The sequence below is a fragment of the Podarcis vaucheri genome (assembly GCF_965113315.1).
Source record: "Podarcis vaucheri genome assembly, chromosome: 6".
In the NCBI taxonomy this organism is placed as follows: Eukaryota; Metazoa; Chordata; class Lepidosauria; order Squamata; family Lacertidae; genus Podarcis; species Podarcis vaucheri.
This window is the reverse complement of record NC_138764.1, coordinates 46,048,502-46,074,362: the sequence shown is the minus strand read 5'-3', so window position 1 is coordinate 46,074,362 and position 25,861 is coordinate 46,048,502. Positions and strand designations below refer to the sequence as shown.

At 42.7% G+C, this 25,861-nt stretch overlaps 1 protein-coding gene across 9 annotated transcripts in view; it reads left to right on the top strand.

Annotated features, from left to right (window-relative positions):
• Positions 1 to 25,861, top strand: part of NFIA (nuclear factor I A) — a 445,480-nt gene that overhangs the window by 282,989 nt on the left and 136,630 nt on the right. The gene's annotated exons all lie outside the window — the stretch shown is intronic.

Below are 25,861 nucleotides of genomic sequence, written 5' to 3'. Positions count from 1 at the left end.
CTGGCTGGAGGAAGAGGCACTGGGGCCCAGCCAGACGTGTCAGTGAAGCAGTCCCCAGAGATTTTACCGCCCATGGACCCCCTCCCGCCCAAGCCAGTAGTGAGGCTCACCGCATCGCTCCAGCTACCCAATGGAATCACCATGGACGTGCCAATCACCGTCGACTCGGGAAGCAATGCAGACTTCATAGGGCAGGACTTTGTCGACCGGCACGCCATACAGTTGCTGCCTGCCACGCTGCCCCTGCAGGTTGTCACGGTGGATGGCAGGGAGCTGTTAGGGGGGCGAGTGGTGAAGCAGACGCCACCTATGGTGCTGCGGCTTGGAAATCACAGGGAAATCATCAGCTTCAACGTCACTCAACTCTCGGACACGCCTATTGTATTGGGCATGAGTTGGCTGGACAAGCACAGCCCGACGCTGGCTTGGTACCAGAGGCAGCTGACCTTCGGCTCTTCCTTTTGTGCTGAACACTGCATCATGCCCCAGCAGGAAGGGGAGCAAGAGGAGTCACAGCTGCTGCTAGGCACGCTGCAAGCGATTCCCCACAAGTACGCAGAATTTTTGGAGGTTTTCTGCGAGAAGGAGGCAGACAAGCTACCCCCCCACAGACCATATGACTGCAAAATTGACCTGCTGCCGGGGGCGGCGCTGCCCAAAGGGAAGCTGTATTCCATGTCTGAAGACGAACTGCAGGAACTCAAAGAGTTCATAGATCATAATTTGAAGCGCGGTTTCATCCGAGAGTCCCAGGCAGCGGGGGGCAGTCCTGTATTCTTTGTGAAGAAGCGAGACACGCCCCAAAAAAGACTCGTAGTGGACTACCGCATTTTGAACAGTGTCACCAAGCCATCGGACTTCCCCATGCCCCGAATCGACGACCTCCTCGCAAAAGTACGCAAGGGCAGCGTGTTCACCAAGTTGGACCTGCGAGGGGCGTACAACCTCATTCGCATGCGGGAAGGAGATGAGTGGAAGACAGCCATGTTCACGCCCCTGGGCACCTACGAATATAGAGTTATGCCTTTTGGATTGCAAAATGGCTCCCACGTTTTTCAAGCTTTCATGCATCACGTGTTGGCGGGGCTCCTCTACAAGACGTGCGTCTGTTTCTTGGATGACATCCTGATCTTTTCGGAATCGCAGCAGGAGCATGACAGACACGTCAGGGAAGTGCTGAGCAGGCTCCAGCAACATAGGCTTTACGCCAAGCTGGAGAAGTGCCAATTCGACGTGACGGAGGTGGATTTCCTGGGCTACAAGTTGTCTGACAAGGGGCTCGCCATGGACAGCGCCAAGGTTCGAGCGGTGTTGGATTGGAAAAGCCCACGCAACCGGAAGGAGGTCCAACGGTTTGTCGGCTTCGCGAACTTCTATCGCAAGTTCATCAAAGGCTTCGCTATGCAGACAGCGGCCATCACGGACACGCTCAGTTCCAAGAAAAAGAAGTTCATCTGGACAGCGCAGGCGGAGCAGTCCTTTCAGGCACTCAAGCGTCTTTTCGCGTCGGAGGAACAGCTGCTTCATGTCGACCCCAGCAGGCCGATGAGAGTTGAAACAGACGCCTCGGACAGGGCCGTCGGAGCAGTCCTGCTGCAGAAGGACCCGCAGGGGGTTTGGAGGCCCGGAGCGTTTTACTCCAGGAAGCTCAGCAAGTCCGAACAGAACTACACCATCTGGGACAGGGAGTTGCTGGCTATTCATGCAGCGTTCAAAGCATGGAGGCACTTCCTGATTGGAGCCAAGCACACGGTGCAGGTCTGCACGGACCACAAGAATCTGGAGCACTGGCGCACGGCACAGTTCCTGAACCAGAGGCAGATACGTTGGGCTGAGTTCTTTGCGAACTTCGACTTCCGAATAGAGTATGTCCCGGGGGACACCAACATCATGGCGGACGCGCTCTCCCGTAAGCCACAGTATCTGGAGGACGCCACGCCAGCGGCCGCCATGCACATCTTCGCACCAACAGTGTGGGCGTGCGCTGCGGCGACAGTGGACCTGGAGGCGGTGCGACGAGCGTTGCAGAATGACTCCTTCGCGCAAGCAAAGATGGCAGAGATGCAAAGGGGCACGGCAGCGACCGACGGGTTCCAGCTGAGAGATGGATTGCTCATCCGCAAAGGGGCCATCTACGTGCCGGGAGACGAACTTCACGCCAAGGTACTGCATCAGCTGCACGACGCGCCCACTGCCGGGCACTTTGGCAAGGAGAAGACGGTGGAATTAGTCGCCAGGGATTTCTGGTGGCCCGGAATGAGAGGGGAGGTCGCGGACTACGTGGCGAGGTGCGACACCTGCCAGAGGGCCAAACCAGTGCACAGACCGCCGGCCGGACTGTTGGAACCGCTGCAAACTCCGGTCGAGCCATGGGAGAGAGTCGCCCTGGACTTCGTCACGGATCTGCCCAGCTCGAGGGGCAAGACGGCCGTGCTGGTGGTGGTGGACTTGTTCTCCAAGATGGCACATTTCATCCCGTGTGCGAAGGTGGCCACGGCGGAACAAACCGCCAAACTGTTCATAGACCACGTGTTCAAGGTTCACGGTCTGCCACGGTCTATTCTGTCCGACCGCGGGCGGCAGTTCATCTCGAATTTCTGGCAGAAGCTGATGGGCTTCCTAAACGTCAAGATCAACCTGGCGTCGGCGAGACACCCGCAGACCAACGGGCAAGCGGAGCGGGTCAATGCCATCATGCAGCAGTACCTGAGATGCTATGCGAATCAACAGCCTGGACGTGGGTGGATTACCTGCCGCTCGCCGAGTTCGCCTACAACAACACGAAGCACGTGTCCACGGGGGTCACGCCGTTCTTCGCCAACAACGGGAGGCACCCCAGAACCTTCCCGGGACTGGAAAGACTGGTGGAGGGGGAGCCGCAGACAGCAGATGCGTTCGCGTCGGAGTTGCAGGAGGTCCACGATCAGCTGCGGCGGCACCTGGAGTTGGCCAAACACGCATACAAGGTGCAGGCAGACAAACACAGAAGGGTTGTCGAAGAGATCCATGTGGGAGACTGGGTCTGGTTAGCAGCCCACGCAGTGCCGGCCAGGTCGTTGGCCAAGAAGAAACTAGGGCATAAGCAACTGGGGCCCTACCAAGTCAAAGAGCAGGTCAACCCGGTGGCCTTCAGGCTGGTGCTTCCGGAGGGTTCCAGAATGCATCCGGTGTTCCACAGATCGGTGCTCACTCCCTACAAGGCACCGCACAGGTTTCAGGAACCCGGAACGGCGCCGAGTCCGCTCCGAGAGGGAACCAGGCAACGGGGAGTGGCACAGGAGGTGCGCCTCAACGAAGTCACGGAGATTTTGGACTCCAGATGGGGGGAAGAGGGGGTAGAATACCTTCTCGCTAAGGAGGGCACCCCGGCCAGTGCCAACAGCTGGGTGCCGGGCTACGCTTTAGATGAACCTCTGCTCAAGGAAGAGTTTCATGCCCTCTTCCCCCATAGGCCAATGCCAGCGGACTTTTTCGACGACTGGCTTTTCACGCCCACGCTTTCAGCCAGCACGTTCCGGGGGTTCGACTCGGATGAGGAACCGACACGAGACGCCCGTTCCCCGGAGGGGTCGCCCTCGGGATCTGCTTCAGAACCCTCGTATTGGTGGGATGATCGACCAGAGGAGCAGTGGCGCAGGAAGTGGCTGGAGGGTCCAGGACGAGCAACGCCTCCAGAAGGAAGCGAGGGAGAGACGGACATGGACGTTTTCGGGGACGACCAGGGTCTCGAGCACGGCGGCACAGAGATGGAAGCAGAGGAGACCGTCGTCGACGAGAGCAGGGAGGAAGAACCGGAAGACTTCGGATGGAGGCCCGCCACGGGAAGCGAACTGTACCCGACATTCGTCCCCTTGACACTGCAGCACCCAGTTCCCGCACCGGAAGGAGGGGAGGGGGGAAGAGGGGGCTTCGAGGGGGGATGGATGTCAGGGGTTCAGGAGCAGAGGCGAGGGCAAGGGAGGAAACAGAGAGCGAGGGGGAGGAGGCAGAAGAAAGGATGAGTGATGACGACGACCCGAGATCTCCGAGTCTTTCCAGTGAATCAGAAGATTCACAAAAAGGAGCACCAGTGGCCAGGGCAAGGGGGGAGACTAGGGGGACACCCCAGGAAGAAAGAGCCAGAGGGGACTCAGAGGGGAGCAGTTGGAGATCGGGACCAACGTCACCGCCAGAGAGTAGGAAAGAGGAAGAGCGCCAGGGAGCAAGCGCTGGCAGCTCGCAACAGGAGGGAGGGCACGAGTCAGGAGTGGCCACACCTTCATCGGGGAGCGAAGTGACGGTTAGACGGAAAGTGGAAGGTTGGGCGCGCGCGCCAAGTTCAAATGCACAGGAAGGTGGTGCAGTAGGCAGCCCGGAAAGGGAGCCAGGTCCTAAAGCCCGGCGCAAGGAGACAGGAGAGTCAGGGGGGTCAGCGTCAGAAGAATCCCGGAAGGAAGAGACCCGGGGGGCAGAGGGACCCAGAGGAGAACTGTCAGGCGGAAAAGGTGGAGCAGGGCTAGGATATTAAGTTGGTGCGCAAGGGGCGGAGACTCAGACGGAGCTTCGCCGATCTAAGCATAAGACGTAGGGTTGCACGCAGCAGCTCGAGAATGGAGACTGTAACTCAATAAAGACTTTTATTTAACGATCGCTGGCTAGCGTGATCCTCTGTGAGCTAGGATCTGGAAGTAACCCTGACAGTAAGCTACTGGTATCTTCAGGTATAGTGACATATGTTTGGACCTCTGAAACAGAGAGGGTGACAATTTAAAGAACATTGATAAAATTGACAACTAGCAGAAGACCTTAAGTACACCCAAAAAAACCCAACCAAAATTGTATCCTACTCCCATTTCAGGCAGTCCTAGTAAACTAGTAATACTCCTGGAACTGAAGGTTTATAAGCAAAGATATAGAGAAGTGGCAGTAGAGCCTTCAACAGATTATGAGGGGTTATGAAGCAGACCCCATGACCCCATGTTCATTTTTGTACATTTATAAACATTTTGTTCATGTGCATTAATTTTGTGGGGAGGGTGAATAATAGTTTGTGAGATATGGTATCCCCAGTTTTTACATTTTAGAATCCATCTACCAATATTTTATTGTTATTCTTTGGCATTAGGCTCGTGGAAACCTGCATTTAAGGGACAGCAGTTCAAATGGTCCACAATTCTGTTTTTATTCTATCTTCTTCATTGCCTCCGTGCAGTCACACACATGGGATCTGCACCTGTTCAGAGCAACACCTCCAAAACTTCCAGAGCTTTTTAGAACTTTTCAATGGAGAAATTCTTGCATTGTGCTCATGCCTCAAAGGGTGGTCAGGTGTTTTTTCACTCAATTCTCTTCTGATCGCTATTTGAAAACACCTCTCTTTGTTTTGGCTTTGAGAGCTCCCCCAAATTAATTTAACTTAGTTTTAAGTTTAGGATTACTTTTCTTACTTGTTTTAGCCTCATTCTGTGCTGGACCAATGTAATTCAATTATTTCCCCTCCTGATAATCCTACTGGTTCTACTATGATTCTACTGATTATTTCTGCCACTGCCACTGTTTCTTTTCCTGTTTTCTTTTTTGCAACATAGGGATAGGGCAAAGAGCCATTGGTGTATTATAAAGTATAATCAGCTTTTGCACCAAATTAATGTAAATGGAGTGTTGTTTTAATAGAAGCAGAATATTATTGATTTGTGTTCATCATCTGAACAAATTATTTAATTAAAAGGGGCATTTTTTAATATATTGTGGAAGAAAATTCAAAATCCGGAAGAATGTTATTAGATGCAGCATTCCATAAGAGCCCTCCTTTAGAAATGGACTGCATTGTTGGAAGTTACGCTCATTCATTTGATATGGTATAAATACAGTAGAAGCTACTTTAAAAAAAAAAAAATCCTATTGAAATTAGAAACACTGAAAGAAAGAAAAAAAAATAGAGGCCTTTTCTTCCTATGTGCCTAACCACAGAATGTAAAAGAGTACAACAGGCTCAGTGAATGGCTGTTCAGAAAGTTTCTTTCTGGTCTCCAGAAGGCTGATTATCCAGATAATAGAGCCATTCACAAATATATTTTTTTCCAGCATAACAAGTAATAAAATAATTGTACAATGAAATTCTCATGGAAGTGCACAATTGATAACAGAAAGGGATAAAAGAAAGGGAAAGAACATTTCATCAGGATCTTGCATCTGATTAATTAGAAAATATTTGTAGAATCTCTTTCTTTGTCAAAATCATGGTGTGCTAAAGCTGTTGAAGTTCACAGGATGTGCTGAACTTGTACCCTTGAATAACCTGCTTTCTGTGGGCTGTGTATCTGCTTTTCTAGCCTTTGCAGGAATGGCTCAAGCGTGGGTGAAATCCCATTAAAATCTTCAGTACCTTGCTCCTGAAGAAGAGAGAAGTAGAAGGGGGGAGGGGGGGAGAGAGAGACAAATACTACTATGTAGTATGAGTTTATATTAATAAATTGTCAAATCTGTTAAGATCTGTGATGCTGTTATTATTTATTTAGATCATTTATATCCCACTCTTCAGTCTAAATGTCACTCTGGATGGCTTACATACAATAAATTAAAAGAAAAGAAAAGAAAAGAAAAGAGGCCTGTAGGCTTAATTACAGCGCACAAGGAAAATGGACAGGGAGGGAAGATGAAAAAAGCAAACTCAAGCACCAACTCTAACATCTCTTATGATGACCAGCTGGTGAAAAAAACGACTTGGGCCCAAGAGGCGCCTGATGGAGCTGGCCTTTGGGGAAAGCTGTTGGAATGTTTCTGTGGAATGTTTCTGCTTCTTATTTTTACCACTGAGGCAGTCTAAGGGAATGACTACTACCAGGTGAAGAGGCCTGATAGAGCAGGTTTTTCAGCAGAGCAGTAGAACTGCTGCAGTTTAATACAAGTAGCCTTGTTTGAACACTGAAGCCTTACTTGGTCCAGTTCTGGAATAAAGCCATGCATCAAGTGTGTGACTAGGGATGGTGCTTGGTGCTGCAGTACACATGTGAAAATGTTTAATTAAAAAGTTTGACCGTGCAGTTTGATGGCAGATAATTTAATGGATTTGGATTGTTCAGTTAATGTGGACTTCGCTAATATCAACATGCAGATGACCTAAGTCTCCATATCATCAGTATCAGGAGTTTCATCTTGTCCTCATACTTCTGTTGGGAAGCGAGGACAGAGTGTTCTAGATCAGGCCCATTCCCCGTGAATATAGCTTGGAGGTACTCCTGGATCCAGCATTATTTCAGGAGGACTAGGTGGAGTCAGTGGTTAGAAGTGCTTGTTTCCAGTTGCAGCTGGTTTGTCAGCTCCAGCTGTTCCTGCTGTGAAAGAGCCTTGCCACAATAATGCACTCCCTGGTAACCTCTCCGTTAGATTACTGTAATGCACTCTACATAGGACTATTGTTTAAGATGGTCTGGAGCTGCAGCTAGTGCATTATGTGACTGCCAGATTTATGAGGAATGCATCTAATCAGAATTGTATAGCATCAATCCTGCAGGTTCTACACTGGTTTCCAACATACCACCAGGTCCATTTAAAGGTGCTGTTGTTAGCTTATAAAGCTTTAAATGACTTGGAACAAAAATACTTCAAGAAGCACGTCTCCCTATATCAGGCTGCCCAGGATAGGACCATTTTTACAGTGTCACTCCATTTATGGAACTCCCTCCTTTTGTGTATATGGTACTGTGTTTGCTGGGTTCTCAGTACCACCTAAAGATAACACCCTTTCACTCATGACTTTGGGAGAAATCGATTTGGTTGATGTAACAGATAAGGCCTTTGTAATGTATCTGTTTATATAATGCACAGGCATGTATTGATATGATGGTTTTAATTATGAGTTTAATAAATGTATTTTTTGTTTATTTTTATTGCTTTAGTTATTTTATTAGAAACTACCCTGTAATCTTAACTGAGGAAAGGCAGGTTAAAAGTAGAGTGGCTATAATATATGTAAAAATAAAGGACATCATCTATAATACCTAGATTACTCTTGAAATCAGAGTGTTGGGATGACCAGTATTTGGTCTGGTCCAATAAAGATGATTTCTTTGTTTTTTTCTTGGGAAGAACAAACACTGCACATTGATTATTACTTACTTGGTATCTTTTCCTATAGTAATTGATTCTGGACAAGAAGCACATTTTAAAATATTTGAGGGAAAGTGTGTCAAAGCCTAATAGGAAAGGAATGATATGGTTATATTCTCTTCTCTTTCATTTCTTCTTCCCTCTTTTCCTTTTGGTGTGAAATAAACACGAAGCCCATCCATTGCAGATTTAATTATTGTTCTGCTGAATGGTTTAAAAAAAATGCATGAAAACAGAAGGGCACAAGACTTCCTGAAGCTTTACTTGTCATGGCCATATGCAACTAATTGTGCATCATCCACCAGGCCTGATAAATTTGGGAGACGCGTTTCTAAATTTATTGAAGAAGGAGTCTGGGATTTTGATATGGAAAACTTGAAAAAGGTATTTGGAATCTGGATCAAATATTCATAGATATACAAATTTCTAGTACCAAGAAAGGGCTGCTGGGTGCCATGATGACTGTGCCTCTGATTTCCTAATTCCTGTTTCCCCCTGTTTTCTCAGCTCTGTGTTTAAATAAACTCTTCTGGTTATGCCTTTCACACATCACTGCTTTTGGCTTCAAAGACTCCTTTTAATAACTTATTCTTTGGTTTCATTTCCTTTTGAACATGAAATGGTTTAACCAAACACGCTGTGTACTGTACACCCCCACTAACACTGTCGGAGGGGGAGAGAGACTTTATATGTAACAGTGAGTTTGTGTTCTTTTTGCTTATGCAGCCTGCTGTCCTTAAGTTTTCAAGATAGTTTTTTTGTGTGTGTTTTTTATAAGCACTGTGTCAGACCAGTCCCTGAAATACTCAGTCTGGACCATGGTATCCACTGCTTTAATGGCAGTCTAAGGACCAAAACAGACATGATGTGGGCCACAGTTAAAGTGCCTACCTGTCTACTTGTTTCATACTTTGATAGAGCTAAAGAACCCTTTGCTGCACCTTGACTTTTAAGGAAGACAGCAGCCAAGATGCCTGTATGGGCTCTTTTGAGCATGTGGACCACATATTGCCTATGTCTGTTTATGTGATTGAGACTTGAGCCTTTGGGAAGGGAAAGCAAAAGAGTTTTATTCTCCATCCTACACTGAGGCCATTTCATAGTAATGCTAATGCCTGTTGCCAGGATTACTTACATGAAAGATGTTGTGAACTCATGCCATTGAACTACGTTTCCATACTTCATGTCATCATGCTTTATCCTACAGTGATAACACATCTCAGCTAGTCCACCAAATGCATAGTACATTTCCATGAATTACTCCTACACCGTTAAGGCAAATTAAACAATTACCCTGGGGTCACAGAGACAGATTTTTTACTCACAAACTGCAATTGCATTCTGCTAAAAATAGCTATGGTATTTTCTCTCTGTATCAATATATGGGAATTTTATGCTGCACCAGTTAGTGACTGGCACAGTAGAGAGATTCAAATAGGGCTGCAGAGGGTTGCTATATGCAGAGGGTTGCTATCTTTTTCCAGGACACGTCCTCTTTCCTAAAATGAGAGTTTTCATAGTGATCCATAGTTAAAAGTAGAAGTTGGCAGATGTGTCCTCTTTTTTGCTCTTCAAAATATGGCAACCTTCCAGGAAGCTGGACTGGCTTAGAATCCAGAAGACCCATGGCTGCCCCAGCCCGAATGCCCAATTTCAGGGCCCACTTCTGGCATTGGTGTTGTTTCCACCATCCACCATGGTGGCAACAGGATCATTCGTGGTGGCAGAGGCAAGCAGATGGGGACTTCTGCCAGATCCTAATTGCCTCCAGCAGCACAGCTCAGGGTTAGGATTGCAACCACAGAAAATAACTGTTTTTACTTATTCTGTTTATTAAATTTATTTGGTCACCTAAGAAATATTCCATGGGCAATTGAAAATATAACATTACAACTTCAGTACACAGTAAATAAAATCACCAAGAAGTAATGCTAAGGGTGTGTCTACATAGCTTGGCAATCCTAGGTTCATTTAATGTAGTTTGGTCCAGAGATGAACATATTTGTGCTGTATTGATTGCTTCCTTTCTTAGTCCCACAGCTAATATATATGTTCTTTTCCATGTTCTTTGTCTGTATGGATTGGTTTATTTTGGAACAACTAGTCAGTGCCTAGGGATTGGCCAATGACAAAAGGTGGGAACAGTGAAAAATTGGTTCTCCTGGGTCTTCAGTTCTCATTTTGTACCAGATGAGGAGCAGATGAGCTAGGTGCTAGGATACAATGAACTACAAATGTGATGGCAGATGCCTAGGGATAATGTGAAGTGTCTGTTAGTAATGTGATATAGTGCTTTAAGTGGATGGTGTTTAATTTGGCCACATTTCAATCCTGGGTTGTCTTAACTGCAATAATTTAGGGCCTGCAGTGATATTTATCTGTCAGTACAAGTATGCTGGAGAACTTGGATATTTTCATTATTAATATGATAAGGCTGATTTCCTATTTCTGTATCTTCACTTTGGGGATTTTGGGGGCAATCGTGGTTATGCGTTCCCATTTTTGTTTTATTTTGAATTGTCTTTGACAATGCATATTTTATTGTCATAAGCTGTGTCGAGTTTGGGTTTTGGGAAAAAGTTTGATAGAAGTTTTTAAAAATAAATAATACTTAATCTGCAGCAAAGTAGTAGCATGGGCAACCCTTGAAGTTTTGTGGTACTCCAGTTATTCCAGTGGAAGCAGCTTTCCCAGCTTCACCTGTCAGGTTGCAACAACATGGTGGAAAAACGGGCCAGGTGCTGTGCACCAAGTCCCAAGCAACTGTTTTGAGATCTGGCTGCACTGAAGTGTATGAGGAATCGGGGCTTCAGTTTGCTCCCCAGTCAAAATATTCATATCATGTTAGTCCCATCTGAACTGATACCTGCAAGGAAATGCAATAGTGATTTTGGAATATTCATCTGTTCTGAAGGATGGGAAGATGTGGCCAGACTACAGTATGTAAACCACTTAGGGATTTTCTGTCAAAGTAAGCAGTATCTACAGTTAGTGAAGATGAATAAACATTAAAGCCATATGGATGAGGAAAAGAACCAGTACCTTAGATACTCTGGATCCAGGGTGTATAAGTTTGGTTCTGCCTGCAGATCTGAGGAAAGGAAGAGTAGGGGGTGAAGGTTGTCAGCTTCCTGAAACTGGGCAGGAATGTAGATTCATGGAGTTTAACAGCACCTATTGATTGTGTAAAAAGAGCTCTCAATGTTCTTTTTGTAACTAAGCTTGAATTCAGTATTCTTGTGTCCTTCCAGCTATGCATTTAAAATAAATTCATCATTCCTCTCTTGGTGTCCCCTTTTTGGTCACTGTTCAGACAAATCTCCTCCCATGTTCAAATAATGTGTGGTGGAATCATAAAGCTGTACAGACTAGACCTAATTTTCACCACTGGCTATGGCAGAGGTCAGGGAGACATGGCTGTTGAGTATGACCCCCACTCACCCCGCTGTTGTGTGAGAGGTCTTTGTCCGGACACACCTTGTCTCTCAGTCAAAAAGAGAGAAATGCTGAGACTGGCAGAATGTGCTGGGAAAAGGTTGATTAAAAGTTTGAAATGGCAGAGAGAGCTGTTGCTCACCTGATCCTATGGAAAACAGTCTGTTGGTCTCCCTTCCTTGCTCCTTTGTATAAGAGTTAACTCCCTTCACCTCACAACTTGTTGAATGGACTAAATACCCAAAACTTCAAATCAAATCTAAAACCAGGAAACCCTGGTGTCCCCAGTGGATATTGACTAGAAAACCTAGAAGAGAGAAGTAAATAGTGTACGATGAGCAGAATCCTGTCTTTCGTTACCAGAGACCATGTGTTGGTGCTGTAGATCTTTTCCAGAATCTGCCCTTATCATTATATCTACTTTGAGGAAGATCAGGAGGCAGGTGAGTGGAGTATATTCCAGAAAAATAGGTAAAGGGGCTGAAACCCCACTGGTCACGAGGGAAATGGAATGGTTCAAATTCCATTACCCATATAATAATGTGTGTGTATATAGATATGTCAGAAGTGCCTGCCTTTTACGAGCTTATGAACATTCAAAGATACAGTAAACACAAAGGTGCTTTTATTTTGTTGCTGAGAAGAGAAGGTCCTGATAAGTTTTCATAGGGGAGTCATTTATCAGACGCACCCATCAGTTGAAAACTCTTAGTTCACACAGTTATTGCTTGATCACCTGATCTGAAGTATAGTTGCACTTGTACAGAATAGATATTGCCTGCTTTCCTCCCAAGTACTTTAAAGAAGTTATTTGGTTACCTAGACACAGACCCCATTTCTGAGCTCACTGTGGTGCTTTTTTAAAAACAACAACAACAACTTCAGTTGGCTTAAAAAACAGATTGCAGAGTTTGCACACTGTGAATTGTAATTAAAGTATAAGGGGTGCTTATTATATCAACAACTGGCATGAGAACCCCTGAGCAGCAGGTGACCCCCAACATGTGATGTCCCTAACAGCTAGGATCCTTTTTTCACTGGTTTAGCAATCTGAAAGACCAAATTGAAAGAAGCCTAGAGGCTGTATATTTCATTGGGTCCCAGGGGAAATGAGGAATACAGCTTCCTTCTGCTTTGCTGGGATATAGCCAAAAACTTTCTAGAGGCTCTGTTTCTGACAGAGGCTTGTTGAAGGGGGAAAAAACAACCTTCCACCCATCACCCATAGGACCATAAATCTGACATTTCCCACAGTTTCTTTGAGGCAGGGATGTTGCTGTGTCAGCAATATGTCCTGAATCTTATGCTTTGTATTGTTTGCAAAGGAGCAGTCAAGGGACCTCAGATGCTTTTTCTTTACTGTCCAGCCATTCCTGTGGTACAAAGTCACAGAGCTTTATAAGATACATAGATCAGAAGAGAATTAAACTTTTTCCAGAACTGGTGCTCTGCACATGCATTTATTTATTTTTTACTATTGGGGAAAAAAGAATTAAAATTGTAAGTTCCATTTCCCCTGATAAATAAAGCAGACTGGGGTGTGGGTATCCGTGGGTGTGATACAATTCAGTCTGACGTCTCCCAACAAAAACATACAAGGAAAAAATCCAAGATCGATGTGTGTGTAATCCTTGAAATATTTGTCCTTGGTAGATTGGTAGAAAGCATTATTAAACACACTCCTCTTAATGCAAGCAGCGTTGAATTCAGTGGAACTTTCTTCTGAGTAAACCTGCAAAGGATTTATTTTTAAGGCTTTGTTTATTTAAATGGATATAAATATTCCTGTCCAAGTAGCAATCTCAGCATGACTTCTGCAAGGCAAAATTGTGCACTGCTAATCATTTACATATATCTAAAGGAAAAAGAAGACAAGCAAACGTGGTCCATACATACTGTAAGCCTATATATACAAAAAGACCCTTGTTAGTGTCTTTTTGTTAGTAGGTTGATTAATGAAGTTGCTAAACATGGCATGATACTGTATAGATAAATAGATACTTTTTGTTGTATCATTGTTTCATAGTGTTAGGCCTTGGTGTTCACAAGAATCTGTAGAGTTTGCTGAAAACATTAGCTTTAGTGTGCTCCATCGTAGAAATGGCCAGTGCATGGTTTAAGATTTATTAGCAACTAAATCAAAAAAATAAAATGGAAAGTGTCTAATAAGAGGTAGCAAGTATAATGTGAAGAAGAAATAAATAAATGTCTACAGGATACCATTGCCATAATTACCATTACAGTACAGTACATTTTAAAGAACTTTTAAAAGAAATATAGGACTGTCTGAAGCTGCTAGGCATAATATCTAGAAATGCATCCTACGCATGCAGTGAAAATCTCAGCTCTGATATGCAGGGTCAAATGCAGAATAGGTTTCTCCATCTTGCTGTGCATGTGACCTTCCCATGAGCATCCAGATAGCTACAGTCAAAGATGAAATACTGATTTCAATGGACCATCGTTCAGACATAGCATGGCTATTTATTCTGTTGTTTTGTGTTCTTATTCTGAAAGGTACAACTGCTATGATGATTTGAAGTGAACAGATACAATGTGTCTTTATTAATCTATTTATCCACAGCATTGCCCAACAGATACTTCAGTTTACAGAACTGTAGATTTAATTGTCCAATGGATCTGCAAACATTTTATTCCCTTCTATTGTATACCACAGAGAGGTTAACTTCCTGTGCATACTTTGTTGGTTCTTTGTCCCTGCGGTGACCCAAGTGTATAGAATGTACCAACAATTTGCTACCAAGGCACAAACTCTCTGTACTGGCTTTTGCACATTGATCTTGTATGTGTTTTTCCCATTACATTGGTGGATAGCCCTCAGCACAATTAATTTGTTTGTGTGGGCATCTCCTTCCTCCTCTATTTGCCACCCCTGGGACTAAAATGGAGGTAGAGAACATTTTGGGGCCTGAGGGCCACGTTGTCCAATGGAAAACTGTTGGGGGCCACATTCCAGTTGCACAAAGAAACAAATTTTCCATAGAAATGTATATTTAATCCTATGTGTTCTTTGTGAAAGAATACAAATAAGGTCAGTGCACAGCAGAAATGCAATCCCTCTTTACGGCTATTTAAAGCTTTAAAATGCAGTTGCACCCAGCAAATTTATTGCATGCAATTGTGAAGTGTACATTTGGCATATTGATAAGGGACACAAGTTGGCTGAGACACTTTCCTCTCTGCTTGAGCTCTTGCAGAAAAGGGAGCAGCAGAAAAGGGAACACACGACAGCCAGGGTGGAAGGTGGGGTACAGACAGGTTGCTATGTGAGCCTGGAGCTGCCACAGCAGTCTGGCCCTGGTCTGCCTCAGTGCTGTCATGTAACAGCAGGAAGGCCAATACAGTGGATCCTGGGCCAATTCAGCCTCATCACCTCCCTACCCACAGAAAGCCTCATTTTGGGACTTTATAAATATGCAACATTGGGCTGTGGAAACATTGAGAAAACCCCTTACAATTCCTAAACTGTTAAAATGCTGCCCTTAATCATTGTTGCATGTATTAAGAACTGTTGGTTCTGTTGGTTATCATTTACAGGGCCACAGTATCCCAAATTAGTTTTAGGTATATAACTGACACTTATCATTCTTCTACATCCAATATTTGCTCTTTTGTGTGTTTAACAGTATAAAACACTTGTGTAATTCAAAGGAATATAGATTTCAGCCAAACTGCCTTCAAAATTATCTTCTTTCCTTTGATTTTTTTTTCAATGATTTTTAAGACTTCATATGTTTGAACTGTATTCTGTCTCTTTAGTCTCAGCATGGCATAGGATTTACAGATTTTTAATTTATTAAAGATATAGAATTGTAAAGGAAAAATAGAAGTAAAACAGAGCTTATTGTGGAAATATTATCAGGAGTTATAGATGATACAGCCAGATGAACAAAATGGCGTTGTTCTTTTACTTCAGTGTAAGGATTTAAACAAGGAGCTTAAATAACATCAGTTATAATAATGAAAATCAACAAAACTAATTAGTGACTTTCCTAATGCAATAAATTAGTTCTCTTAGTAAAGTTTCAGTTATTCAGAAAGTGGGCAATGGTAACTTAGTAGAGGTGGGGAGTTGCACTTCTGCTCATTTTTGAAGCCTGCAGAAGCATTCCCTGGTTGTAGTTTTCAATGCTACATATTTTCATTCTGAAACAGAAGTAGAAAGTGATGCTCTCTGCCAGTATCATGACCAATCTTTAAATTGGTCTCTTAAAGCTTTGCTATTTTTAATTTCCCTTCCAAGCTGCAGTTGCTGAGCACGACATCAAGTGAAAAATAGCCTTTACTTAATATTTTGAGTGCAACATTTTAAAGCTTTCTCTCCATCCCATATGCTTTATATTAAAAAGAGAGTAGCATAGTTTTCTCTACTTCACTCACATTGGTGAGCATCTGCTGCCCTTCCAATGAGAAGTTATTTTTAAAATGGCGAGTTTCTTAACATATAACCTAGTACTTTGAGCTTTGGCACAATCTACTGCAGCATATTGAATCTGCGGGATACTATTATCTTTCCAAGTTTTTAACTCTAGCATCTTCGTGAGCAACTTACCGACAAGCTATCAGATTAAAAGGGGGAGGGAACTTTATCACGGCACAACAAATCTGTTTTAGGAATGCCTGTAATGATACAGATGCAACTATAATGCACCCTTAATATCATGACATTTGGGTTTGTTTCTAAATTCCAATTCAGTTTTCTTGTAAGCAACTCCCTCTGATTCTGTGTGAAATAAGGATGTTTGTGTATTTGACTATTACCTGTATGGGTATGCAAAGGTGTAGGGGGAAATTTATGCACGCATGAACACCATATGAACTTGACACGACCTTTTGTTTTACTATATACCAAGGGCCTAGGCTGCAGCCGCCCTAGGAGGACAAATATGCTACTCTGGTCTCAGTTGATTAAAAGAAAAAGTGTTGGTTTGGGTATGAGACAGATATAAGAAACAGTGCAATTGTGTAAGACTGGCAAAATTAGGAACTTAGAAATTGTGCTCAAATCTGTTTTCTGTAGTTCAGTATATTTTCAAATAGTTTGTTCCCCCCAAAAAGGTCTTTAAAAACACTTGAAAAAGAAGCACATTGTTTGAAATAAAGACCAAGAAATGGCAAGTCATTAGGGGGGGAGGGAAATGCTTTTGGCTACTGCAACTGAATATTAATTTAGCCAAACTGACGTAGAAGCTGTATCAAAAGGTGTTAGGTTCATACTCTAGCAAATATAAATATTTCAGCCACTACAGGAACCTATCATTTAAAAATAACTTTGCTAGAGTCATGTTTTTCTCACTGATTTATTGGGCTGCTAAGAATTGATCAAATAAAGATTGACCTCCCACCCCAACAAACCTGAACAGTGAGTGTGGGTTGTTGTTGTTTGGTGTCTTTTTTATCCTTAAGTATTCTGGCATATTGGAACAGATGAGGTTCCTCTCATTCATTATGGTGGAGTTTGTTATTAAAAATGAAGATAACTTAACCCAATGGATTGCATATCTTTTGCCCAATTAGAATACCCTGTGTGGGTCCTCAGACTTCCAATATTAAAAATATTTCAGAAAATGGGTCTTAGAAAGACCTCTTCTTAAGAGACACCAGACAGACAGCCCCAGTTAGGGTTGATAGTACTGATTTTAATTGACTGTTGGTTTCTCTACTGGTTTAAGGATATCACTTGTAGAACCAGATAGGGGTTTTGGTAAATATTGATACCAGTCTGAATTTGAAGGAAGCCACTCTGGTTTCACATTGGATTCAGAGTAGGTAGTCCCATGTGGAAGAGTATTTTTTATTATGTATGCCAGAACTCAGAGTGATACAGTAAGCCTTCTGTCATTTAGCTGCAAAGCACAGGGAAGAAATTTCCTTGTCCAGTTGTACAACATGAGACTGAAGAAGTGAAGAGCCAGCAGCAGATCTCCTGGGCCTAACTGGTTGCAGTTGTCCACATCAGAAGTCTTCTAAACTATCAGATGGGCTAGCTAAGTAATCAGAACTGGACTCCAACAAATGGGCTATCAAGGAGAACAAGGTGGAGGAAACTCAAATAAGCATTAACATTCCACATTAGCCTTTCAGCCCTTGCTTCCCAAGATTGTTGGACCTGAGTGTAGTCAGTCACCCTGCTAAGGTCACAGATGAACATTTTATGATAAAGTACATTGGTCCATCCCAATCCATAAATCCACCCAGGAGCTGAGCAGGAAGCATTCAAGGTTATTCTGACAAGGAGGCATATTTGTAGATTGCCGACTTTCTTCTGAAAGGAAAAATTCTCATACCATGGTGTCATTCACTTGGTACCCAACCTGCTAAAGTCAAGGTTTGAGATTTCTTGCAAGATTGTCAGGATGAGGTTCTCAAACTGAATACTGTAAAGAGACACCTTGAAGTCCTAGAGAGCATAATTTCCAGACTTCTTCATATATTAAGATTTTTAAGGGTAAGTGCTGTTCTCTTTTTAGAACCTATATTCAAGACTTCCTTTGATACATTATGCACAGTATTGTGTTATTTATTATGCATTGAAAATATCATTCCTTATCTCTTCCGCCAGGAGGGTGTTGGAGCTGGGTTCCATGTGAGCGAGTATGCCTTTCATATGTCGCAATGGTTCTTCACCTCAATCCAGGCTTTAAGACATGATTGGCCAGCCCCTTCTGTTTCTGCACACCATTCACATACAAAGTGGAGGGTTGGGTCTGATTTTTACAACAAAAGAAGCACAAGGTTGATATTGGCTCCTCCCCAACCTCTTCCATTGCTTTTGACACTTTTCACCCCAAACTGCTATCAGAGTTGGGCTGACAGAAAAGTGCATATTGTGTCCCCATTCTGTCCAATTTGGCTGTCAGTCTTAAATTCTAGTTGGAGGTGAAGAACCAATCTATTTGTGTGAAGAAGACATAGGCTGGTGCCTTTTTTTTTTTTACTGTTGGCAAGAACTGACATGGTTCTCTTTCTCTCTTTTCTGGTCTTATTTATTATTGGGAAAAGGTAGGGATTCCCCTTATGTACAAAATGCCCTCAAGGTATTTTTCTTCAGTACAACACATTTCCTGGTAGATTTCTCTTTTTCATAACTGTGACATGTTAATAGGAGTATGAAGGTGTTTACTTCCTCCATTGCAAAGTTGCTCAAGCCCTGCTTTTTTAGAAACTTTGAAAAAGAAAAAAGAACCATGGGACTTCCTCTGCATTATATGTCATATCTCATTTGCAAGAGGGACCAGCATCTTGCTGTGTCCTGCAATCTGGAGTGTCCCTGGAGGCGTGTAGATAAGCTTCATATCTCTTTGTAAGATATTACAGAATTGAGACACTTTCATCTGCAAATGCTGTGTTTGGGCATACAGTACTTCAGGCTATCCTAGACTAATTCTTTCTTCTTAACAGGAGAGTTAGTGTTCACTTTATTTGGAGTATACCCTTTCTTTACTGCCCAGTGGCACACACTACGTTGTGGGGTTGTACTGCTTTGGTACACCCCATTCACCTGGAGTGACAACAGATATAACTTAAAGAAGAGCCAAGTGGTTCTTCCCTATTAGTTGATCTTCAGCCATATCTGCTGCCACTGTTGGTTGTCCCTCTAAGAACAAAGAATGTGTGTGTATATATAAACCAAAAGAGAAAACAAAGCTGGAAAATATCTTAGTGTAGTTTCTGAGATTTGTATAGCCTTGAGGAAAGAAAACTGCTACATTGAAGGGGAATGAAAATGTCTTCCCTGTTCCTAAACTTTGGTTTTGACGCTGCAGTTTTGGTTTATATTTTTTGAGATTTTTGAAGTGCTGTTTCTTGCTTGCTGCTTGGGAAGTTATTGACAGAGAAACCACAGGAAAGGGTCGCTGAGGCAGTCTTTGATGATGATGATGATGATGATGATGATGATGATAATTTACAGTCATACCTCATGTTATGGACGCTTCAGGTTACGTGTTTTCGGGTTACGGACTGCGGGAAACCCAGAAGTACCAGAACAGTTTACTTCCGGGTTTCGCGGCTCGTGCATGCGCAGAAACGCCAAATTGCACCGGCGCCTGCACACACACAGTGCTTCAGGATGTGAACGCTGTGGGTTGCAGACATGCCTCCGTCATGGATTACGTCCGCAACCCGAGGTTCCACTGTATTATTTATACCCTGCCCATCTGGCTGGGTTTCCCCAGCCACTTTTGGTTGCTTCCAACAGAATATTAAAAAGACATCAATCATTAGAAACTTCCCTAAACAGGGCTGCCTTCAGATGTCTTCTAAAAGTCAGATAATTGTTTATTTCTTTGTCATCTGATGGGAGGGCGTTCCGCAGGGCAGGCGCCACTACCGAGAAGGCCCTCTGCCTGGTTCCCTGCAACCTCACAACTCGCAGTGAGGGAACCGCCAGAAGGCCCTCGGCACTGGACCTCGGTGTCCAGGCTGAACGATGGGGTGGAGACGCTCCTTCAGATATACTGGGCCAAGGCCGTGTACTGATACCAGTACACTTTCTATCCTGAACAGTGAAGCATATCCTATACTCCTGGAGTAGCAGTGAGATAATTCATCTCAGAGGTAAGAATCTTGTTGGCCCTTTCCCTCACATTTGGTCAACTGTTTTATTATTTACTTAGTAAGACATTTATATTATGTCCTTCTAGTGTAAAAACGCTATTGCAATTTCATTCTCATCAGGAGAAGCCCCGCTTGGGAGAGGGATTGGGAGAACACACAGAACAGTCTGCTGGGTGCAAAGAGGACGGATTGTTCTATCTGGCAAGCTGAAAAGTTTGCCATGATGAAATCACTAGCTCAGTGTTGAATTTCTCCCTACATATTTTAGAATCTATCTTTGTCATAATACAGTTAATATTGTGACTATTTTACAGCCACTTTTCAGATTACACCGAGATGACAGGTTTAAGGGAAAGATCTAGAGTAAAAAATGATCTGGAATAATTTTTAAAATTTGGACACCATAATTAACACCATGTCTGCCTGCTTGTTGGCATAAATCATCACAGGTCCAATCAGCATTTTAAACTGCTCTGTGGTGCACATATGCAGCAGAACTATGATGGCTCTAAATAGGGCAGTTCAGATATTTCAAAGCACTTGAGATTAGTACAGTGTGAAGTAATTTAAAATTATTGTACTGCAATTAATTTTAAATAACTGAACTCTGCATATGTCTAGAAAGCCATACAGATCCAATTGGAAGCTCTCTAAAATTTTAAATGGCCCAATAAATTTAAATCACGTTAGAATTCATAGAAGTGGATAATGTAAATCAGTCGTAAGGGCAGGTTAGGAAATGGATAAGAGGACGGAGACTCTAATTTGAATAGATATATATTTTCAGTTTGGAGTTTATAATGATGAAATGTGATCTTAAATTCTCTAAGATAAGGAGGACATCAATTGTTGATCCGTGTTGTTCTTTATTTTTTCATATTGTGGATGCTCAGGAATGCAATTTTCCATTAATACTTTTTTCTGTATTACAAGGGTTGTGTTGTTATCACCCTACCTCCTTCCAGCATAATACCTTTGTCATGACTCAGATAATAGGAGCCTATGACTAGCCACAAAACATATTTTACCATAAAGTAAAAGCAGCCTAGAAACTTTGCATATGCTACACAATGGTGATAACTTATTGCCATAGAAGAATGAAGAGCCAGTCCAAGTATTATGAAGAAATGATAAACGTGCCAGCACCAATGAACACTTTGGTACTAACCAGTGATAGCAGGAACACCAATAGGAAATGAGGTTAATTCCAACTCTTTTGAGAGAGCCATAAATGATCTCAAATTTGGAATGTTTTCATGGTGAATTTTTGGTTGTAGAATCTTCACTACTTTTATTCAGCTCCACCTATTGCTGCAAAGGTATAAGTACTCATACCTACGCTAATTCAACTCTTCTCTCCCCCCCCCTTTGGAATTTGCTTCATCTCCTTTTTCTAAACTGCCAACCCCTAATCAGTATACCATTGGAGCCATTGTTACTTTCCTTGGCAACCAGTTAGGAAGTGAGTGCAAGTCGCAAGACTGGGTGCTGAACAAAAAGTTCTTTATGAAGTGCTTTAAGGTTCAGGTTAATGTTGGTTGCGTATAAGAGGGGTTTTTCTTTTTGGGTTTTTTTAAGGGTTCACTCCCAATCTTGGCTCACGTCTTGCAGGCAAATCCAGAGTGGTGGAACTGCAGGAGGCCCCTCAAGAGCTCCTTCCTTGAAGCTGTACCTTTCTTTTAGACAGTTGTCATTATCTTTGTCTAAAGGTCACGGCTAAATTGAATAAAAGGAAAGCTGTGTGTTCCTGTCGATGCACAAAGGCAGTATTGACTTTCCTAATCCAGTTTGCTGAGGGGTGAGAGAATTAAATTAGATATCTAAGCACAGAAATTGAGAGCCTTTGAAAACAAAGATAAGGAGACAGGCTGTATTTTCCCCCTTTTTTTCCCTGGGAGCTCTGGGCTCACGATTTTGCAGGTGTGTCATCTGATCCATGGCTTGCATCGATCAAAACTGTGCCAATGCATATTTAATTAGCAAGGGGACCCTGGATGCATTATGGCCATCATCCGTATATTGAATGGACTGTCAGACTTTTTGAATGCTTCCCAGCTACCCCCCCCTCCTCCCACCCCACTTGCTTTGTCGTTTGGGGAGCTTCTGCATTTTGTCTGAGCAGCTAAAAGTTTCTTTGTTTTTAGTTGCTGATGCATACAACACGACTGAGGAGAATACAAACAAGTTAAGTTTATTTTGTCTTCGGGGGAGGGGAAGCCTGAAAATTTGGGTTTTAATTCCTTTGGGCAACAGATTTTCTCCTCCTGTGTTGTTCTTTTTTAGCGTAGTTGTGCAGTGTTTTAAGAATATTTTCATAAAGCCGGAAGCCTTTTATGACAGTATGAATTAAGTCAAAAGTTAATGTATGCTGCTACAAAAGAAATATGGTCTAGTAATAAACAAAGGGAGCAAACCTCTAAAAAAGCAAACATTTATAAGTGTATTAAAAACTAGTAACAAATTCCCCCTCCCCTCTGAAACTCTGTTGCCTATCACTCCATACCAGTACATTGTTCGTGCAAAAAAATAGAATAACTTAAACGGAAGCCAAATTCTATATTTTTTTGAGTCTTGTAAATATCATAATCATATTATATATACAGTTCTTGAGATATAGCCTGCAATAAGGATCTTTTGTGCAGCCCCCTCCCCCCCCCAAAAAAGTCACCTTGGAGTTTCTGGGAACTCCTTTTTACAAAGCGCAACAACTCAGACAAAGTGTTGCTTGCTAAACAGATGTAATACACAAAGTCTGCTTAGAATAAAGGGCAGCAGACTGTGCGCACATGTTTTGGTTTCATTCATGCTCATCAGCATAGTCTAGCTAGTTGTTTTTGCTCATCTACTTATGGGCTGTCTTAGTACAATTTTCTGGTATGGTAACAAGGAGTGGGAGGTTGGGGGGATTGGCCACAAAAGTTTGCCGCAAGGGCTCCTGGGAAATATACTTGCAGACATCTTCTCACAAAGGCTGACTGCTTCCTGGCTTAGACAGAGTGTTGCCTGATAAACAGACTTAACACAGAAATGTCTGTCTGGAATAAACAACAGCAAGCTTTGATTTACATTTCTATTATCAAAGATAATCTCTTTCCCAGTGTATGGGAATTAAGAGTCCTCTCACAAAAATGAGGCTAGGGTTGCTGTGATTTTACCACTGTGTGGAACCTTTTTTCTCAGGAGTTAATGGGATACAACTTAGGTAAATAGAGTTGCTGAAAAGGAAAGGACTTTGAAGTTAAGGGGTAGGGTAGAGCAGTGAAGAGCACTTGAGCAACAAGTTGAATATACTGTACCTGTATCTATACTGCTGAGGGAAAATTGGAAGCTGATGTAAGTTGCAGGTGGTAAGCAAATCCACCTAATTATTTTTTTTCCCAAATGCCCACCTTAGGCTAGGGATGGGGATTTGCGGGGGGGGGGTGTTAGGGAACACTGTTGGAGTACCCTCAGGCAGTCCTGCATCTCTTTATACTTACCCAAGAAAGCGCACAGACTTATCTCAGAGTTTCCTCCACGGTGTAAAGCTTCATTTTCTTGCCATTAATGGCTCTGTCCTCTCCATCCACATCACTGAAACTGGAAATGCCTGTCCTCGCCATACTTCTTTCTGAGTCCTTTGGTTATATACGTAGCAAGGGATCACACCTCCATTTTCTGAAAAGCATTCATGGGGGAAATAAGCCATCCCACAAAGTTCTGCCTGTTATTCAAATCAGGCTCCCAATTGACACTCCCAGTGACTACTACTCTCAGAAAACTATACAAATGTGCTACCTACAGTATTGGGTTTTTAGATGTTAAGAGACATGAATGTTGTCCCATAGCATCGTTCTTTGACTCCATGAAACTAAAATATGTATAACCTAGTCCTAAACATGTTTATTCATACATAGTTGGGTGCTGTTGGGTTCACTGAGAGTTCCTTCACCATGTATATGTTCAATATTGCAACTCATGACAGTAAAAGCAATTTCCATGCGTGAAAGAAAAGCCACATTTGGGCAAAGATCAGAGATAGTATATATTCCTCTTCCCCCCAAAATAATTTCAATGGAGATATTTGACATACTTTGCTCAATGAATATGTGATCTGTAGCCATAAACTAGCCCATAGTATTATTTTCCTTCAATCTTCTACTCATAGTCTTCTGCACATGTTTATTTATAAATGTCATTATTATTCATTACGAATAATGACTTTTTGGGTTTGGATCACCTGCCATCTTCTCAGTTCCAATTGTTAATGGGTTTATAGGTTTATCCCCAAGTTGTCAGGGGAAAAATAGAGAGTAGAATTCTTTGAATCAAAAAGGTCAAAAGGCTTTTTCTATGTTAGAGAAAGAGGCTGCAGCTTTCTGTGGTTTTTAGAGACTGATAAAGTTTCAGGATCCGAGTTAGGATTTTGATATAATATTACTGTGCCTGTGAAAGTCAAGAAATCCTGTCTAAAGGCTAAAAAGTCTCAGAAAACCTGATCATGAAATCAGATGCTGCATCAGAAGAAGAAAGTTTGGCTCGTCTGTCATGCCATTTCTCTCATTAGACACAGTATATTCATCAAAAGTAGAGGAAATATATGTGATTACTAGGGGCTGTCTTCCTTTCTGTTGTTGCCCACCTACCCATCCCCCCCTTGCTAATTCCCTCCCTTTACACCTTGCCCCAAGCCCTATCCCCTCACAACTCCCTCCAACCCACTTCACTTCTCCTTCACCATCCCACCATCTCCTTCACCATCCCCTTCTCCTTCACCATCCCAGCCTACCTACCAACCCCTCCCAAGCCATTGCCAACCCAGTTCCCTCTCAGTTTGTCCAAAACTCTCCCCTTGCAATGCATCCCAAGATCCCCCTGTTGCTGCCACCATTGACAATGGAAAGGAGAATGGAGAAGAGAAAGTCCACTTAGAGACTCCACAGTATAATTCCTTGGGAGCAGCGCCATATAACTAGCTGATACAGCCCCGGAAAAGCTTATCTATAGGCTTTTTTCACCTTCCAATACTGTGATGTTTATGATTTGTTGGAATCCACCAGCAAACGTTTCCTCAAACTAGATTACTGGATGTGTGTGACTAATAATTTACTTCACTATAATGGCTCTATCTCCATCTGTAATAAATTAAAGTCTCACTTTAATAATACCGGGCACAATCTGCTTTTAAATCCCATTGATTTCAGCGGCAGAGTTATGTATATGTTTAACTTTCTTCCATTGACGTTAATGAGATTTTAAAATTATTATGTTTAGTTGGATCAGAACTGCCCTGTTTTCATAATAATTTTATAATTATTTCTTACCTGCCCTAACAGCAATAAAACCTGCTTTGAGGGGAACACCAATTTAGTATGTATATGGTTATGCATTTTTGCATGATTCTTAATTTATGTAGGTGGTGGAATATAACTCTGCATTTGTGTGTTTGTGTATATGAGTGTGTGTGTGGAGGGAGAAAATAAATAAATGAATGGCTAACCTGAATTTATATTAAGTAATAATATTAAGTAATATTAATTTAAATCAAATGTAGATGAAAATTTCTTTCATTTACATAAATTAAATGTTATCTACTCTGCACATTGATTTCACTGGATATGTTTTGTGTGCATCAGAACACAAAGTGTGTAATATACTGTAAAAGCTGGATTTTGAGTTATCTTTTTAGCAATCCAAAATAGGGACGTTACAGTCAGCATACTATTGAATAGGGCCGTGGTGTGTGAACCAAATGAAAATCCTCTGCTGTGTACTTTGC